This window comes from Tachyglossus aculeatus, chromosome 3 (genome assembly GCF_015852505.1).
Source record: "Tachyglossus aculeatus isolate mTacAcu1 chromosome 3, mTacAcu1.pri, whole genome shotgun sequence".
NCBI classification, from domain to species: Eukaryota; Metazoa; Chordata; class Mammalia; order Monotremata; family Tachyglossidae; genus Tachyglossus; species Tachyglossus aculeatus.
The window spans coordinates 47,191,690-47,210,952 of NC_052068.1; the positions used below are offsets into that span (position 1 = coordinate 47,191,690).

The 19,263-nt window shown below is 39.1% G+C and overlaps 1 protein-coding gene and 1 non-coding gene across 2 annotated transcripts in view; one reads left to right on the top strand and one right to left on the bottom strand.

Moving 5' to 3' along the window:
- CTNNA3 (catenin alpha 3) overlaps positions 1 to 19,263 on the top strand; it is a 1,398,597-nt gene that overhangs the window by 1,177,062 nt on the left and 202,272 nt on the right. The gene's annotated exons all lie outside the window — the stretch shown is intronic.
- LOC119926173 lies at positions 1,472 to 1,609 on the bottom strand. The gene has a single exon (XR_005450072.1). It is a non-coding gene; the product is annotated as a small nucleolar RNA SNORA7 (small nucleolar RNA).

Below are 19,263 nucleotides of genomic sequence, written 5' to 3' on the forward strand. Positions count from 1 at the left end.
AATTATTATCATCAGGGAGACTCACCATTGAGTAATCTTCCTGGATTCCTTTTCCCTCTCCTAAATGTGGGAGCCGGTGGAAATTCATTCATTCAATCTGGTCATCACATCTGGTGTGCCCAAAAAGACACAAGACCAAAATAGAAATATTTGCTGAAACGTTCAGCAGATTAAGACCGCTTCCTGCTGTAGATCTTATGTCATATCACCTGTCACTCTCTCCACTGTTTTTTAAGTTCTAAGAATAGCTTTTTTTAAAATGAAAGTGATATTTATAATATCTGGGGGACTTTGGTGTTTGTTTTGAAATATATTTTAATGTGTGTTGTAAAAAAACATTTTAAAAGTGTCAATTTCCACCTAATATAAGGGTTTCTTAGTTTCCATAAATGTTTTTAATGATGAGAGAAGGTTCATGTTCACATCTGGATATGTATCACAGGTACTGAAAAAGCCTAAGATAAAACTGCATCCAGTCTATTGATCATTTTCCAATTAGAAGCTGATTTCTGAAAAAGGATTAGGTGTAGCTCAGTCTTGGCTCACTCAACACATTTTGGTGTGCACAGTTTAAATGAAGGGAAGATTTATCATTTAACCCATAAATCTGGCCCATGCGGCAAGCCAAACTAGAAAATTCAGACACTCAAAATAATCTGTTCTGAGACCTCAGAAATTCTACTTGGCTATCTGTTTGGATCATAATTGCTGGAAGTTGACAGTTCTTCCCTCTTTCCCTTCCTGCCCTGCTATTGTTTCATTAACTACCCTTTACCATCCAAGCTAAGGTTTTCAGAATGGATACCGTTGTTCAGAGTGTCCTTAGGCACAGCATCCTTGATAACCATTTTTGCTTCTACTATAATAGAGAAAACGAGACTCAAAGCAAGTGAAATGATATGGCTAGGCCAATTAGAGAAGCAGCATGTCTTAGAGGAAAGAGAATGGGTTTGGGAGTCAGACGATGTGGGTTCTAATCTGGCTTCTGCCACTCATCGGCTGGGTGACCTTGGGCAAGCCACTTAACTTTTCTGGCCTCAGTTGCCTCATCTGTAAAATGGGGATTAAGACTGTGAACCCCATGGGAGACAACCTGGTTACCTTGTATCTACCCCAGTGCATAGAACAGTGCTTGGCACATAGTGCTTAACAAATGCAAGAACTATTATTATTAAAGACCTAAAATTCAGTTTAAATCCTGTGAGTTCTTGTGTCGACTATTCAAACTACTGGAATGCATTCGCACTCTTTATCTTGTTTTGTCTTATGCTTTCGAGTCATCTCCAACCCATAGCGACTCCATGGACACATCTCTCCCAGAATGACCTACCTCCATCTGCAATTGTTCTGGTAGTGTATCCACAGAGTTTTCTTGGTAAAAATACAGGAGTGCCTTTTTCGGTGCAGTAAGCTTGAATCTCCACCCTCAACTCTCCACCATGTTGTTGCTGCCCAGCACAGGTGAGTTTTGACTTGTAGCAGATTGCCTTCCACTGGCTAGCCAGTGTCCAAGCTAGGAATGGAATGGGTAGGCCTCTGCCTGATTCTCCCTCCCAAAGCCGAAACAGGTAGAGTACTGGAAACTCTCCAGGTGTGACCTTGAGAGGGGTTCCCACTCTTTACTGGTTCTAGTATGTTCCTGAAGAGGACTTTATTTGAGAAAGGCTGTCAGGCCAGCTATACAGAAGATAAAAAACAAAAAACAACCAAACCAGAATCATGCAATATCAATTGGGTTTCACCAAATACCAGATAGATATATTTTTTGCTGGGAGCTTGTTGAGGGCAGGGTTCTTGTTTACCAAGTCTAATTCGTTCATTCAATTCATTGTCATATTTATTGCGCACTTACTGTGTGCAGAGCACTGTACTAAGTGCTTGGGAAGTACAAGTCAGCAACATATAGAGATGGGCCCTACCCAACAACGGGCCCACAGTCTACAAGGGGGAGACAGACAACAACACAAAACAAGTAGACAGGTGTCAGAATATATAGAATTATAGCTACATACCCATCATTAATAAAATAGAGTAGTAAATATGTACATATAAAATAGATTCATAAATATGTACAAATATTTACAAGTGCTGTGGGGAGGGGAAGGGGGTAGGGCAGAGGGAGGGAAGGGGGTGATGGGGAGGGGAGGAGGAGAAGAGGAAAAAGGGGGGCTCAGTCTGGGAAGGCCTCTTGGAGGAGGTGAGCTCTCAGTAAGGCTTTGATGGGAGGAAGAGAGCTAGTTTGGTGGATGTGTGGAGGGAGGGCATTCCAGACCAGAGGAAGGACGTGGGCCAGGGGTCGAAGGCAGGACAGGCGAGGATGATGCACAGTGAGAAGGTTAGTGGCAGAGGAGTGGAGGGTGCGGGCTGGACTGTAGAAGGAGAGAAGGGAGGTGAGGTAGGAGGGGGCGAGGTGATGGACAGCCTTGAAGCTGAGAGTGAAGAGTTTTTGCTTGATCTGTAGGTTGACAGGCAACCACTGGAGATTTTTGAGGAGGGGAGAGACTTGCCCAGAGTGTTTCTATACAAAGATAATCTGGGCAGCAGAGTGAAGTGTAGACGGGAATGGTTTCTGGATAATTAGCAGCATAAATTATGTATTTAAAAATATCATATTCCCTGCTAATTTTGTGGTTTGTATTAAGTACTTAGTTAAATTTTCATTTTACATGGAGTCTGTGGCAGTCCTTAATACTTTGCACCTTCAAAATTAGGATTCTGATAAGTAAAACCCACCATTGACCTCACAAGTTTACAGGGTGTGCTTTTTTTAGCTTTACCCTTTTGTAAAAATGGCTTTGCGCCACAGTTAGAAACTCCATCACCTGGAGTGTTGACATTTGTTAATGGAACGAAAACACCCAAGTGCTTGGAATAAGGTTGGAGCAGAAAATTAATTTGCAAATGGATATATTTTGCTGTCTAATTACTTTGTGTCTATATATGTACAAAAATATATATGTACCAAGGGAGCATCGTTGTGTAAAATTCTTAATTCTGATTTTAGTGCCAGATTCCATACATTTTTCAGTGAAATCCAGTTTTATTTTTACCTGTTCCACGTGCCTTTTTCTATTTCTCTTTCTCTACTGATTTGTTGAATTTTTGAAGAAAATCAGTGGTATTTATTGAGTGCTTATTGTGTGCATAGCACTGTAATAAGCACATGGAAATGCATTAATACCACCTCTCCCCAAAACCCAAGTCCTTTATACTGCATTTGAGCTGTTCACGAGGTCTCAAAATGAGGAAGTAAAAAGCCAAAGAGACAATTGATTTATTACTCATTACAATATCACATTGCTTTTTATTCATAATGGGGCCTTTCAAACAAGGATCTGAAGAAACTCCCTAACTCATTTTCTGAAATGCTGCACTAGTTTTGCCAGATTATACCAGGAAGGACCTTCTCTTCTCTTACCTTTAAAATCCCTATCATTTGATTTCTGTTGTCTTCACTAATATCTGGTCCTCTCTTGCCTCTGTGTTTTAGCTATCAAATTTTACTCTCAAAACAATTATCTTTTTATAATGCTCAAATCCAAATAATTTTTCTTTGAATCTTTGTACTTTTTTCTAAATTTCTTTATAAAATATAGATTTGTCATTTCTTTCAAAGGCTCTCTTTGAGCACTTTTTGCAGTGGGCAATATTTCCCTTATCCTGTTGCATCCCATTTATATTTCCTGTTATTTGGTAAGTGCAACTGCCAAATACATTTCCAAATTAATGCAGGGTAGTATAGAGAGGAGTGTCAATATAACAATTTGCAACTGCAATATTTTTCAAGATTCACGCATTGCTATGAAATTCCAGAAGCTGGATTAATTTGGACAGAATCGGCATAAGTTCAGAAAAGCAGATAAGGGCTTCTGGCTTTCCAGTGAAGGCTGTCTTTTATTTCTGTGTTATTCTTGTTGAATTCCAGGGTTTGAAATAGATCATGATGGCTACCATTCAGACAACATTAACATCACATTTTTGAGTTAGCATTGCTCCTTTTTTAAGGCTCCTTGCTGAAGTCTTAATAGTAGTTTTTCAGTTCCCAGTATTTGAGGAAATACCTGAGTCTGAAATCAAAGGTAATTCTAGTTAGTGAGTAGCAGTTTCTGTTTTGGGACACTTTGCAACTTCCTAATTGAGATCTAAATGATGTTTATTCATGCTAGGATTATATAATGCCTCAGATTGCCAAATCTAACTTGAATAGTAATTATGGTATTTGTTAAGCTCTTACTATATGCCAGGAACTGTACTAAGTACTGGGGTGACTAAAATAAAATTGGGTTGGACACAGTCCCTGTCCCGCGCGAGGCTCACAGTCTCAACCTCCATTTTACAGATGAGATACCTGAGGCCCAGAGAAGTGAAGTGACTTGCCCAAGGTCACACAGCGGACAAGTGGCGGAGCCAGAATTAGAACCTATGACCTTCTGACTCCGAGGCCTGTGCTCTATCCACTGCTCTATGCTGAATCCATACCTTTCCTCCTTCCCCACCTCCTGCCTTTGCCCTTATCTCTCTTACAGCCATGTTATCTTCTTCAGGTACCTTTGAAAGCCTTGGGCATACATGGCAAGGAAGTAACACTGAATAGAGAAGCAAATAGAGTTTGAATTCTTCTACTCCATTGTCAGTAGAGAAGGAATGTCAAGATAAATTCACTTTAGCATGGGAAAATTATTTCCCTTATTCAATCTGAGATTGGGGTCGTTGTTTCTGGACAGAAGACTCTGTGATGAATTCCTCTAGTAATTGCTTTTTGGTTAGTTTTTTTAGGTTTGGTGAAACTTCAGCAGTAATTTAACCACCTGTGACTCTTCTATGAGAAGGCAGACTTATTTAAAAAAATCTATGTGGCTAGGTCTCTGAACATTGCATATATACATATAGAGAAACAACATAGCCTAGTGGATAGAACTTGGGCATGGAAATCAGAGGAATTGGGTTCTAATCCTGGATCCACCACTTAACTGTTGTGGAACCTTGGACAAGTCATTTGACCTCTCTGTGTCTCAGTTATCTTACTGCCAAATGGGGATTCAATATCTGTTCTACCTCCTATATAGACTGTGAGTCCTATGTGGAACATGATTTTCTTGTATCTACCCCTGCACATAGTACAGTTATTGGCACATAGTAAGCACTTAAAAGAAACACAATTATTGTCAGATGTGGTAATCCCTCAGGATTTGAAGATGGTACTGTTAGAAAATATCCCAAGATATAAGTCAGGTTAGGCCAGCCTTTTATTCATTTTGTTGCAACAAATGGTCAATGGCCGTTTGGTGGCCAAAGACAAAGGATGAGGATGAGCTGAACCTTGTATTTCCCTCTGGTCCTGCTTCCCTGGGTGATGCAGCAACATGTCTCTCCTTCTAGTCTGATCCTTCCCCTCAAGTCCTGTAGGTTCGTGAGCTGGACTGGCAAATATGATTGAATGAATGAATGAATATCACATGCTGCTCTGCCTCTGTTCATTCATTCATTCTCATTCAACTGTATTTATAATAATGTCTTTATAATGTTGTCTTCATTATCCCCTCATTATACACCAAGCTCCTTCAGTATTGGCTCTGTGTCATCCAGAGGACACTCTGTGGCTGTAGAAGTCTCTGCAAACACAGGTTTCAAGGCTACAGGCAGCAGTCAGTGATTGGTTGCTGATAAGGTGAATCCTGGCCTTGCCAGCTGCAGTTTTCCTGGATGGGAACTCAATGCAAACTAATTAGTATGCATATTGTGACAGTAATGCATATAAATGAGAAGGGTTAAGGCTTGACCACAGTGTTACTGATAGCAAAAGTCTATCAGTGTATGCAGTGTGACTGATATGAATGATGCATGACCAACAATCTCTTGCACACAAAAATGACCATTTCTTACTGCTCTGCTCTGTGCCTGGAACTGTTTTTGCTTCTCTCTTGTTGGGTCACAATCTTAAAGCTCTAGGAGAAACACCCTACTTCTAATTATTGTATTCTAGGCTGAGCTATTTGCAACTGCTCACTGTGGCAGACCTTTGACCTGAATATTGGCACAACAGTAACTCTGTGTAATATGGAAAGTCTCTTCCAATTCCCCTAAAAATCTTGAGTCTAGTCAGGAGGGGACACACCTCTGTCTCTGAATTTTACTTTTGGGGAGTGGTGCAGGGGCATGGAGTGGGCTGTGCTTCGGTGCAACATTTGGATCCTTAGTCAATTGATCAAGAATACAGTTGTTTAATTCTTATTAACCAATCAATTAATGTTATTTATTGAGCCTTACTGTGTGCAAAGCACTGTACTAAGTGTTTGAGAGGGTACAGTAGCATTAGTAGAAACAGTCCCTACCTTCATGGAACTTACAATCTCATGGACAATCAAAACTTAGGAAGGCTGTGATGGTTTGGCCACTGATGACCCTGCCTGCAGCAGTATAGAATGTGAAGATTTCCCACCATCCCAGAACCTCCTCCACTCCCAACTCTAGAGTTGAGACCCTAATGAGTAGGGGGTTATGTCTGAATCATTGCCCTTCTATTTCTCCCAACCCCTTCGATCACTGTTAAGTACTTAAAAAGTGGCATTACTACTAACTCTTGAAAATGACCCATTGCAAGTCATTTTTAAAGAGGATAAAAGTATTGAGAAGCAGCGTGGCTCAGTGGAAAAGAGCACGGGCTTTGGAGTCAGAGGTCCTGGGTTCAAATCCCAGCTCCGCCAGTTGTCAGCTGTGTGACTTTGGGCAAGTCACTTAACTTCTCTGAGCCTCAGTGACCTCATCTGTAAAATGAGGATTAAGACTGTGAGCCCCCGTGGGACAACCTGATCACCTTGTAACCTCCCCAGTGCTTAGAACAGTGCTTTGCACATAGTAAGTGCTTAACAAATGACATTATTATTATTATTATTATTATTATATTATTATTCTTGATAGTCGATGAGAAGAGTTAGAAGTCATGTCCATCAATATATGATAGATTTGACTTTTGAACTCCTCTAACCAAGTCCAAAAAGGATCATCAAAATTTTCAAGATCAATTCAGCAGCAATACCTTGATCTACAAGTATAGTATTATACTACCATAGTAAGTAAAACATGCAACAGGTATTTAAATAATATAATTCCACGCTTTGAGAAGTGATCACATTTGCCTCAGGAAATTGAAACTCAATTGAGACTCATAGAACCTGCAAAGTCCTGGAGAGGGGCTCCTGGTCCTATCCCTTGAATGTCATCAGGATATTCCACCCTTTAGGGATGTTCAGGAAAGGCGTAGTGTTTCTGCTAATGTGGGTGGTGGAATGTTCCCTTTACGAGCTAGATAAATGTTATTAGATCCAGTGGAAGGCAAATGGTGAGAACAGATAAGTGGAGGAAGATGGGTTTAATTTTAAAGGTCTGCTCTGCCCTTTCTGTAACCAAACAGCTGTTAAGGGCTTCATCTACTCTCCTAGCTCCAGTCTCCAAAGTCCAGCCTGCTGTGCTAACTTCTTCTCCCAGGCAGACTCAACCTAGAAAGATGTCAGGAAATGAAAATCCCACCATTAATTTGGCTATCCATAGATAAATGATTTGGTGACTAATTTCTACAGGGTAGGGAATTGATCTTTGTTCATTTTGTGGTTTTACATGTGTAAGATGGAAAATCTGAAAGTGCTATTGCCAGGTAATTTCTGCTTTCTAAATTTTCAGTCTTGTTCCCTGGCCATGTCCTGAAACCTATTCATACTTTCTGACCTTGGAAATAAGTATGAGTAACTGGCTTGAACAAATTCATGAAGCATTCCCATTTCATTTATTTATCCTCCAGTTTAACATTGATTTCTGGGCCCAGGCCAACTCTGTATTTATCTGTATGCTTAAAGTACTCATCCCAGTCAATCTAATGTCCTATGACCATCTATAGATAACATTCTGGTTTTACATCTTTTATGCAGTGAGGAAGTATTCTGCAATGCTATCACATGACATATTTAGTAGTATGTCTCTGAGTTGGTGATTTTTACTGTCGAAGCTGCAATAAAGAAGAAAGCATGGCCTAATGGGAAGGGCATGGGCCTGTGGGATCATAGGATCTGGGTTCTAATCCCAGATCCACCACTTGTCTGCTGTGTGACCTTGGGCAGGTCACTTAACTGTGCTTCAGTTTCCTCCACTGTAAAATATGGACTCAGTTCTTTTCCCTCCTACTTAGACTGTGAGCCCCAGGTTGGACAGCCTCTGTTGCCCATCCTATTAACTTGTAGCTACCCCAGTGCTTAGAACTGTACCTGACAAAGCAAGTGTTTAACAAATACCACAACAGTAATGACAAAGGGGATGTTCATGTACAAAGTAAGTGGAAATAATTGGTCATTTTTATCTGAACCAGGTGAGGCTATCTTAAAGATGGCATCTGTGCTTAGGATTAGTATTTAAGAATGGGGTTCTCTTTTTTTCCCCCAAATAAAAAGCAAATCCACCTTGTAAAAGTGCAGGAAACTCATGTATTTCATTACTAGCTATTGTGGGTAGGGCCAAGCTAAACTTGAATTGAGAAGCAGTGTTGCTTACTGGAAGGATCATAGGCCTGAAAGTCTGCCACTTGCCAGCTGGGTGAACTTAGACAATCACTTAGCTTCTCTGTGCCTCAGTTTGTTTATGTAATATGGGGATTCAAAACCTATTTTCCCTCTGCCCTAGACAGAGGTAGGATAGGAACTGATTCTCTTGTAACTACCCCTTAATACAGTACTTGGAACTTAGAAAATGCTTAAATACCACAATTATTGTCATTATTATTATTATTATTATTATTATTATTATTATTATTATTATTATTATTATTATTATTATTATTATTATTTGAGATGAGTAGAAGCTGAAGGAGTGGTATTCAAAGAGGCCCCGCTTTAGACGGTCCACATAGAAAAATGATTGGTAATAATATGATTAGAGAGCAACCTACCTCTGGTTCATTATGACATCACAAAGACAAGGGACCTTTGCTTTTGTAGTTTACAGTATCCTTGCTGTCCCTAGTAGGGAGTGTCCAATTTACTACTGATAGGGTTGTTTTCCTGAAGAAACATTTATTATTCTATTTTTTCTTTGTATTTTGCCCCGAGGAACACATGAAGATTGGCAAAAGTCAAGTCTAGTTCCAATATTTTTTGTTTCAGTTAACGTACTAGATATTAATGGTGAGTACATACTAAATACAGTTAAATGATCATTCTTTCCTCTACCCTATTTAATATTTCAATCCTTTTTTCAGGCTTAGAAGCCAGTACTAAAATTTTTGAAGTGAAAAAAAATATCACAACTTGGAAATTTAGAAATTAAATATTTTACCTATTTTGTACAAGGTAGCAATTCTGATATTTATCATTTTTAGTGAAATATTGAGATGTTATTCCAGGATCTATTTGAGTTGAAGATAAATCTGCTTTTTCCTTTATATTCTAAATATATGACACCATTTTTTTAATAAGACTTGAATTCTTTAATTAGCTCTGGTTACTCTGTTGCCGAATTGTACTTTCCAAGTGCTTAGTACAGTGCTCTGTACACAGTAAGTGCTCAATAAATATGATCGAATGAATGAATGAAATATCTCTTCAACACAACTTTTTAAATAGAATCAATTTAAATTTTATTTAAGGTTAAAAGATTATTTGTGAAATTAGTAATTAAACTGGTATTTTTTGGTTTACTACAGAAGTTTTCTTAGGTGTGTGCAATTGAAACCTTCACTTTGATTTGAATTCAGGAAAATAATCATATACTGTCATGCACAATAAAAAATGAGTTGTTTTTTAAAATGATCTTCACTTAAATTTAAAAATCATATTTGTATGAGATGGAAACTCTATAGAATGAGTCACTGATGAAGAGTGGCATGGGTTAATGAAATTTGAAATTTTAAAAGGAATTATTCAATGGACGTGTTCATTCTACATTCTATGATACTTCTCTCCTTATTCTTTCTCATAAAACCAGACAAAATATTTTAGATTTCACATGTTTTGGCAGAATTTTTTTCTGTATTTCTGTATTGGGGAAGATTATATCTTCTGAAGCAAAGTATTCTAGTGGAAAGAGATGGGCTTGGGAGTCGGCAAACCTGGGTTCTAACACTGGCTGCTTCACCAATTGTTTTCTGTGTGACACTGGGTAAGTCACTTAACTCCTACTTGCCTCAGTTCTTTCATCTTCAAAATGGGGATTCAATAGCTATTCTACCTCCTACTTAAGACCGTGAACCCTAATATGGTTTCTGATTGCGTTGACCTTAGTGTTCAGTACAGTGTTTGGCAAAAAGTAAGTGCTTAACAAATACCACCACAATTATTATTATCATTAACTTTATATACATGTATGCTCACTTTATATGCCTGTACAACTGCTGAAGAGATCTCCCCGAGTTCCATAGAAGGGATCTTTTTTATTATTTTTCAATACAGGCTTTTTCCTAGACTGATTAGCCTGAACCATGGGTGTCATGTTGTACAGCAACATGTATGAAAGAATCAACACACTTGGGCAATTTGTAGACAAAATTAGTTGGCAGTTATGGGCACTGATAAATGGGTAGACACTTCTGAAGCTTAAAAAAATTTCTACCAGCCTGGAACTGGAGCTCAGGGCAACCCAGAATCAATAGGATCTAGAGCTAGCCAGAGTGGAATTGCAGGGGTGGCTGGAGATGAAAAAGTGTAGCATGTCAGAGCCTGAGATAGCTCAGAGGCCCAGTGAGGCCTGGATTATTGCATTAGCATTTTAGTAGTCTCCCAGTCTCCAGGCTTTTCCTTCTTCAGTCACTGCCTGGATAATTTCCCTAAAATGTAATTTGGGAAATATCAATCTTCTCCTCAAAATGTCCTAAAAGTATCCATTTTCTCCACATCAGCTAGAACCTCCTGCCCATTGACTTTAAGGATCTTCAGCACTTCTGTCCTTTTACCTCCCTGCTTTCTTTTCTGATTACGAACTAGCTGGCCCTCTTAATTTCTTCCAAGCCATCCTCCAAATTGTATCTTGTTTTTGACTGTCCTGTCTCTGACCGATTGTGTCCACTTTCTCCCTCTTTAGGATTTTCTCCCCAATCAAGACCTTCACGTCATGTCCTTTCAACCTTCAGAACCATCCTAAAAAGCAACCTCTTCCACGAGGCATTTTCTAATTAATCAATCAGTGATATTTATTAAGTGCTTATTCTGTGTAGAACACTGTACTAAGCACTTATGAAAGTACAATGCAGTAGTTTTGGAAGACATGATCTCTGTCCACAAAAGGTTTAAAGTCTAGTGGGAGAGACAGACGTTAAAATAAATTACAGATAAGGGATACAATAGAATATAAGGAAATATACATAAATGCTTAGTACAGTCTTCAGAGGTACACACTGAACTGCACAAGTAATGAAGTGGGGAGGGTGAATTAGTCCATATACACCTATTTATATTCTACTCATTTTTTCACTTAGTTGCCAGTTGTTTTTCCTCTTGTTCTGATTATGTTTCCATCTTTCTCCCCTATTACGTTGCAAGTTCCACAAGGTAAGGAAATATATTTTCTACTTTTACTGTAGTTTCCCAAGTGCTTAGTAGAGTAGTTTGCTTAGGAAGGATATTCAGTAAATGACAGATACTCAAGAAATGATGACAGTAGAGAAAGGAAAAATGAAAAAATTGTCATAGAAAAAATGAAAGGCAGGATATAAAGGGAAAGATGCCTTCAGAAATGTTGAGAGAAGAGACCCTGGAAGCATCAGGGGAATGAAGAACATCCAAACCAGGAGAAAAATAAAGAAAGGGTAGAAGGATGGAGAGATATGAGATATGAAGGGTAGGGTGATAAGGAATTAGGAGATTATCTAGAAAAAATCAAATGGAAAAGAGTGAGTACGATTTGGAGAAATGAAAGAGGAGGAGGAAAAAGAAAGCAAAACAGAAAGGGGCAGGACAAACGGGCAGGAGAGTTCAGAATGGGAGAGTGTCATAGAAATGCTCAAATAGCATGAATGCCTCCCAGGAATTAATTTTTGATATAGCAAATTCTCTCTCGAGTTGCAAAATATTTCAAGTTGGATGCTTTTGAAGGTAAAATATATGGAAAACTGGTGCTCAGGAACCATGGCTATGTTGGCTTCGCTCAGCATCATTGATCTGTATCCTATTTGTTTGGAAAGGTCTGTCAAACAGGGTCAAATCTGGTGTAATCACTAATTCCAGAAGGTCCTTAAAATAACTATTCTGGAAGAAAGGTAGGCCTCACTTCATAAATCTTGCAGCTGCGGATAGTACTTTAATGATCCTATGCTTAATCTGAGTTGTTTCTGTTTTGCTGAATTGTACTTTCCAAGCATTTAGTACAGTGCTCTGTGCACAGTAAGCACTCAATAAATACGATTGAATGAACAACATGCAATAATTTGGTGAACCTGGTCCAATTAGAAATACATTTCTACTTGGTGTGGCAAAAACTCCTTGTCCTATTGATTGTTTGGAGAAAGAGTAACAACTTTTAAACAGCTGTTGAGATGAAAGGAAAAACAAGGCAAAATGAAACCACAAAATAAAGCATTAAAGTAGAATAGATGGTGGAAAATGGTTATAACAAAGAAATTCAATTCCCACAAACTATTGAATTATTTATGCATGAATTCACATATCTCTTTGAAAAAAAATGCTACTTGTGATGATTCATGAACCCTGAAAAAGAATTATTGCAAATAGGGAGATTTGGAGCAATTATAGACTAGCACTGAACTGGTCTCCTTTCATTCATACTGACTTTTAATAGGAGAATGTAGTGTTTCCAATAAATTAGACCTACTAAATTGACTCAAAACAAATCTTTAAGGGACCACTCACACTAGGAAGCCAAGGTTCCAGAATGGTTTGCTGTAACTCACCTTAAATATATTTTAATGAGTTCACATATTAGGCAGTAGGTCCTTAATCATCCCAGTGAGAACAGTAAGTATACCCGATTCTCTACTAACTGAATGATTGTATTCAGGCAAACCTCTGGTATGAAATTAAAAAAGAAAAAAGGTCCACTATAGCATTCTCTCATTCCTTCATCCCCTGCATGTGGATATGCTGCAAACTTTTCTTCTAAAATTTTTGTGGCCTCTATCCAGGCAGGCTTATAGTGTCAGATAATTGTTCCCTAATTCCCTAACAATGTTCCACCAAAAGCGTATAGGGAAACACACTCGATGACAGGACTGAATTTATGAAACCCAAGCCCCAGCTGTTTGATTAGCTTAATTTAGTATCAAGGGTTGATACTGGGTAACAACTGTGCTTCCAGCCACAGCTACACTTTTGGAAAGAAAGAAGCAAAAAGCAAATCTGTACTGTCAAAATTCTTGAACAAGCCAACCTCAGTGTTAGTGGTAATTGTGACCTCTGAGGGACAGAGTTATAACTCTAATTCTACACACAGGGACCTGCCCAGCTGCTAGAAAGCATCCCTCCCTAAGTCAATCTGTCCTGGTTCCCCATCAATTCCCTACAAGCCTCGCTTAGCTGCTAAACATCTTGCAGGGATCAGTAGTATTTATTAAGAGTCTGTTGCTTGCTTAAAACTATCCTCAGCCCCTGGGACAGTTCCCCCTCTTGAAAACCAATCCACCAATCAATCATATTTATTGAGTGCTTACTGTGTGAAGAGGACTGTTCTAAGCACTTGGGTGAGTGCATGTTCCCTGCCCACAGTGAGCTTACAGTCAAGAATATGAACAGAAGTGCAGTGTGACTGAAGGAGTGGTGAATAGAGGGAGCAAATCCAAACGCAATGGTGATGTAGAAGGGAGAGGGAAAGGAAGGTGTAGTCAAAAACGGTCTCTTGTTGGAGATGTGCCTTCAGTAAGGCTTTGAAGATGGGGGGAGTAATTGTCTATCAGATACGAAGTGGGAGGATATTACAGGTCAGAGGGTGAGAGGTCAGTGGTGAGATACATTGAGATCAAGGTTCAGTTAGTACATTGGCATTGAAGGAGCAAAGAGTACAGGCCAGATTGTAGTAGAGCAGCAAGGTTAGGTAAGAAGGGACAAGTTATTTGAGTGCTTTAAAGTCGATGATAAAAAGTTTCTGTTTGATGTTGAAGTGCCTGGGCAACAACTGGAGATTCTGGAGTAGTGGGAAAGATGGACTAGACATCTTTGTAGAAAAATTATTATTCAAACATATGTCCTCCAAGAGGCCTTCCCTCACTAAGCCCTCTTTTCCTCTTCTCCCACTCCCCTCTGGGCCGACTTGACTTACTCCTTTTATTCATCCCCCTTCCCAGCCCAACAGCATTCATGAACATATCTGTCATTTATATATTTATATTCATGTCTCACCCTCTAGACTTCAAGCTCCTTGTGGGCAGGGAATATGTCCATTTATTGTCATATTGTCCTGTCCCAGTTGCTAAATACAGTGCTCTGCACGCACTAAGCCTTCAATAAATACAGCTGACTGACTGATTTATCTGGCATACTGGTGGCTGGGGGTGTTTGGAAACTGGGAGAACAGAGATTAGAGGCAGGAGAATAGAGAGCAATTTATAGTTAAAAGATGAAAACCTCGATGCAACAGATGAGTAATTATTTGAAGTTTTTGAGGAGTGGAGGGATGAATGGTGAGCAACGCTGCAAGATGATTCATGCAACAATGTGGATTATGGGACTAAAATGTCTGGAAACGGAGTGTCCTGTGATGAAGATAATGCAGTAGTTAAATTGTAATATAACCAGAGTATAGACCAGAGTAGTCAGTAGTTGAGTGGAAAGGGCAGGGGTGGATTTTAGAAATTGTATGGAGGAAAAATTGGTAGGATTTATAAATTGGTTGGATGTGAAGTCTGAAGACATTAAGGAATTAATGATGAAACCAAGTTTTCACTCATGCAGAAAATGTTTCGATAGTTATTTTGAGTAGTTCTGTGCATCAGTGAAGAATTCCTAGGTGTATTAGGGGGAAAGAAGAAGCTTCCTAAAAATGGAATACCACAGATTGTGATTGTTTTTAGCTTTTTTGCATGTATAAAGTTCAATTGTCACCTGTGGTTTTAGATTCCCATTTTTCTCATTTACATTCTAACTCTTATGCATTGTATTTATATGGAGAAGTATTATACCCTATTCTCATTAATTCATATTTACATTGGCTTTTCAAATTTTATTTTAGTGGTAATTAGAGCAAATTTATGGGCTAATCATTTGCAAATAGTCAACATTTGCCTCTGAAATGTTTCATGTAAATTCCAGGAGGCTGATTCATAACTCTAACAAACATGCAAGTGAGGACATTTTCACTTTCAGTTCAAATGCGATTGTGGAATCTTTAATATCACTGAAGTGATTCAGGTTCTGGGGCTTAAAATTAATGACTTTCTCCTAAAGTATTTCAAATTTTCATCCAGAGCTATTCTTGGGGTCTTCTCCTAACCACCTTTTCTCTACCCAACCTTGGGCCTGAAGGATTTTCTATATTCCAGTCAATTTCTCTTGAGATAGAAGTTGAGAAAGTGTGGCTTAGTGGAAAGAACACGGGCTTGGGGGTCACAGGTTGTGGGTTCTAATCCCAGCTCCGCCACTTGTCAGCTGTGTGACTGGGCAAAATCACTTAACTTTTCTGTGATTTATTACCTCATCTGAAAAATGGGGATTAAGACTGTGAGCCCCCATTGGGACAACCTGATCACCTTGTAATCTCCCCAGCACTTAGAACAGTGCATGGCACATAGTAAATGCTTAGCAAATACCATCATTATTTTTCCAGACTGTGAGCCCATTGTGGGCAGGGATTGTCTCTATTGCTGAATTGTTCTTTTCAAGCGCTTAGTACAATGTTCTGCATACAGTAAGTGCTCAATGAATACAACTGAGTGAATGAGAAAGGACTCCCATGCTGTGCCATGCAAGGGTGGAGAGCAGTAATAAATACAATTTCTTTATATTATATATATATAATATATATATACAATATATATATATATATGTATTGTTAGGAGATTCCATAGTAGAAGAGTAGGGCTCCCTGTGACTTATCATATATAGCTTATTGCACCAAAGTTCAGTGACCTCTGAAAGGAAGGTTTTATTTATTTTAAGCAGTGTCTGGAAGGAGGAAGATATGAAAGATTCAACCGCAGGAACCCATTGGAATTATGGATCATGCTTAAATGAATTTAAAGAGGAAAATGGAGTAATTAGGTTATGTCCATTTGTTCATTGGTGCAATACAGTGAAATTGAAATTGACAGTTGTCTGATATTTAATTTTTAACAAGAAGTTTTCTGGATTTGGTTGTTCCAGGTCTTGAATAAATCCTCCACCATCAACTTTGTATCGTCTGTAAAATTTAGCCAGTGATATTTTTTAAAGGATTGGATTAAAACCAAATTAATTATTATGTGGCTTTAAAAAAAAGGGACGGGGGGCACTAGGCAATATTAAAGGAAGGAAACAATTGTTAAATCCAGTCAAATCTTGGTTGCACACACTTAGGTCAAACCACGAATCCATTGAAAATCGAATCATACCTTGTAAAAGATCACCCCCAAAAAAATGTAGGTAGGAAAAGCTCGACTCTGAGAGCAGGTTTCCTTTTCATTATCATGTTAACTATGCTGGCAATAAATCAAATCTAGAGTTTTGTCATTGTAGATGTGTCACCTTTGATTTCCCAGATGAAAATCCAAGTTAGTGCCTGGTTGGGGGCTTTCCCCTCAGGGCTGGCTGCTCATCAGTGATGGGACTAGAATGTCAACCAGGAAGAAATGGCATAAGGGCTAGGCTGGTCTATAAATATTCTCCAAATAGAGAGCTTTCAGAGTGAGTGAAACATCTTAGGCAGGAAAAGTGAGAAAAAAACAGAACTATTATACCCTAAAGGGAAGTACAATCATATTGATTTGGCAATAATAATATCCCCAAATCATCATTATTATCAGTCATCAGTATTTATGGAACACCTATTACATGGTGAACGCTAAGCTTGAGCTGAAGTGAATTTGGGATGCTTTTTGTGATGGGGTAATGTCAAAAGTCTGTCAAAGGTCAAAACTTGGCAAACCCATCATTAAAACACAGGGAAGGCTAAGGGAGAGCTAAAGTAAAATATTTCTTTTTTAGTGCTTTTTGCCTTTTTCATTTCAACTCAGAACTTTAAAAATAACAAGAAAATAATGAATGGGATGCCATTTCTCAAAAAAAAAAATAGTTCTCAGTGTTACCATCATGAACTTTCTACACTGTCTAAAAGTGTCTAAAGTGACACTATTATTTTTGCAAATAAAAAAATGGATAGGTATAAGAGAAGTTCCAGGTTATCAAAAGACTGGTGACTGGTAAGAATGTAATTTAGATCCATATTAGACTTTTCAGTAATGTAAATCAGAGTTAATAGCATGTAGTTCTGTACAATATTAGTGTTCCGTCTGGACAGACTAACACTATAGTGCATATGTGAAGCAGTGTGGCTTAATGAAAAGAGAATGAGCCTGGGAGTGGAGTACCTGGGTTCTAATCCCAGCTCCATGACTATTTTTATGGCACTTGTTAAGCACTTACTATGTGTCAAACTCTGTCCTAAGTGCTTGGGTAAATACAAGTTAATTAGGTCAGAAACAATCCCTATTCTGCATGGGGCTCAGAGTCTAGGAGGGAGAAGAGGTACTTAATCCCCTTTTCACAGTTGAGGAAATTGAAACAGAAACCTTAATCTACTTGCTCAAGTTCACATAGCAGTCAAAGGGTGAAACCAGTATTAGAATCTGGGTCCTCTGACACCCAAGCCCGTGCTCTTTCCTTTAGACCATGCAAAATTCAGTCAGTCCACTTATGCCCTGTCAAGAACTTCTAGTGATTGCCCGTCCACCTCCAGAACAAAGAGAAACCACTTTCCATTGACTTTAAAACACTAAATCATCTTACTCCTTCTTATCTTACCTCACTGATTGCCATACAGCCCAGTGTGCACACTTTGTTACTCTATCTGCAACTTTTGCTCACTGTAGCTTAATGTCACCTACCTCACCATTAACCCCCTTCTCACATTCTCTCTCTGGTCTGGAACTCTCTCCCCTAGTATATACAGCAGACTACTACTAATAATAATAATAATGATGGCATTTGTTAAGCGCTTACTATGTGCAGAGCACTGTTCTAAGCACTGGGGGGGATTCAAGGTGATCAAGTTGTCCCACGTGGGGCTCACAGTCTTAATCCCCATTTTACAGATGAGGTAACTGAGGCTCAGAGAAGTTAAGTGACTTGCCCAAGGTCACACAGCAGACATGTGACAGAGTTGGGATTCGAACCCATGGCCTCTGACTCCAAAGCCCGTGCTCTTTCCACTGAGCCACGCTGCTTCTACTACTCTCCCCACCTACAAGGTCTTTGGTTAAATTACATTTCCTAGCTCTCTTCCTCCCTTCAAAGCCCTACTGAGAGCTCACCTCCTCCAAGACGCCTTCCCAGACTGAGCCCCCTTTTTTCTCTCCTCCTCCCCATCCCCCCTGCCCTAACTCCTTCCCCTCCCCACAGCACCTGTATATATGTTTGTACAGATTTATTACTCTATTTTACTTGTACATATTTACTATTTTATTCATTTTGTTAATGATGTGCATCTAGCTTTATTTCTATTTTTTCTGACGACTTGACACCCGTCCACATGTTTTGTTTTGTTGTCTGTCTCCCCCTTCTAGACTGTGAGCCCGTTGTTGGGTAGGGACCGTCTCTGTATGTTGCCAACTTGTACTTCCCGAGCACTTAGTACAGTGCTCTGCACACAGTAAGCACTCAATAAATACAATTGAATGAATGAATTTCCCTCAAGAGAAGCAGTGCAGGCTAGTGATTAGAGCCTGTGTCTGGAAGTCAGAAGAATCTGAGTTCTAAGCCTTGTTCAGCCATTTGTCTGCTGTGTGACCTTGGACAAGTCATTTAACTTCTCTGTGCCTCACCACATCTGAAAAATGTGGATGAAAACTATGAGCCCCATGTGGGACATGGACTGTGTCCAACCTGATTAACTTAGTACAGTGCCGGGCACGTAGTAAACACTTAACAAATACCATGAAACAGAGGCCTTCCCTGATTAAGCCATTTTTTACCCCAGTCACTCTCCCTTCTGTGTCACCTATGCACTTGGATCTGTACTTTTAGGCACTTGATGTTTACCCATACTCAGTCTCATAGCATTTATGCACATATATATGGTATTTGTTGAGCACTTACAATGTGTTAAGAACTGTTCTAAGTGCTGGGATAGATACAAGCTAATCAGGAT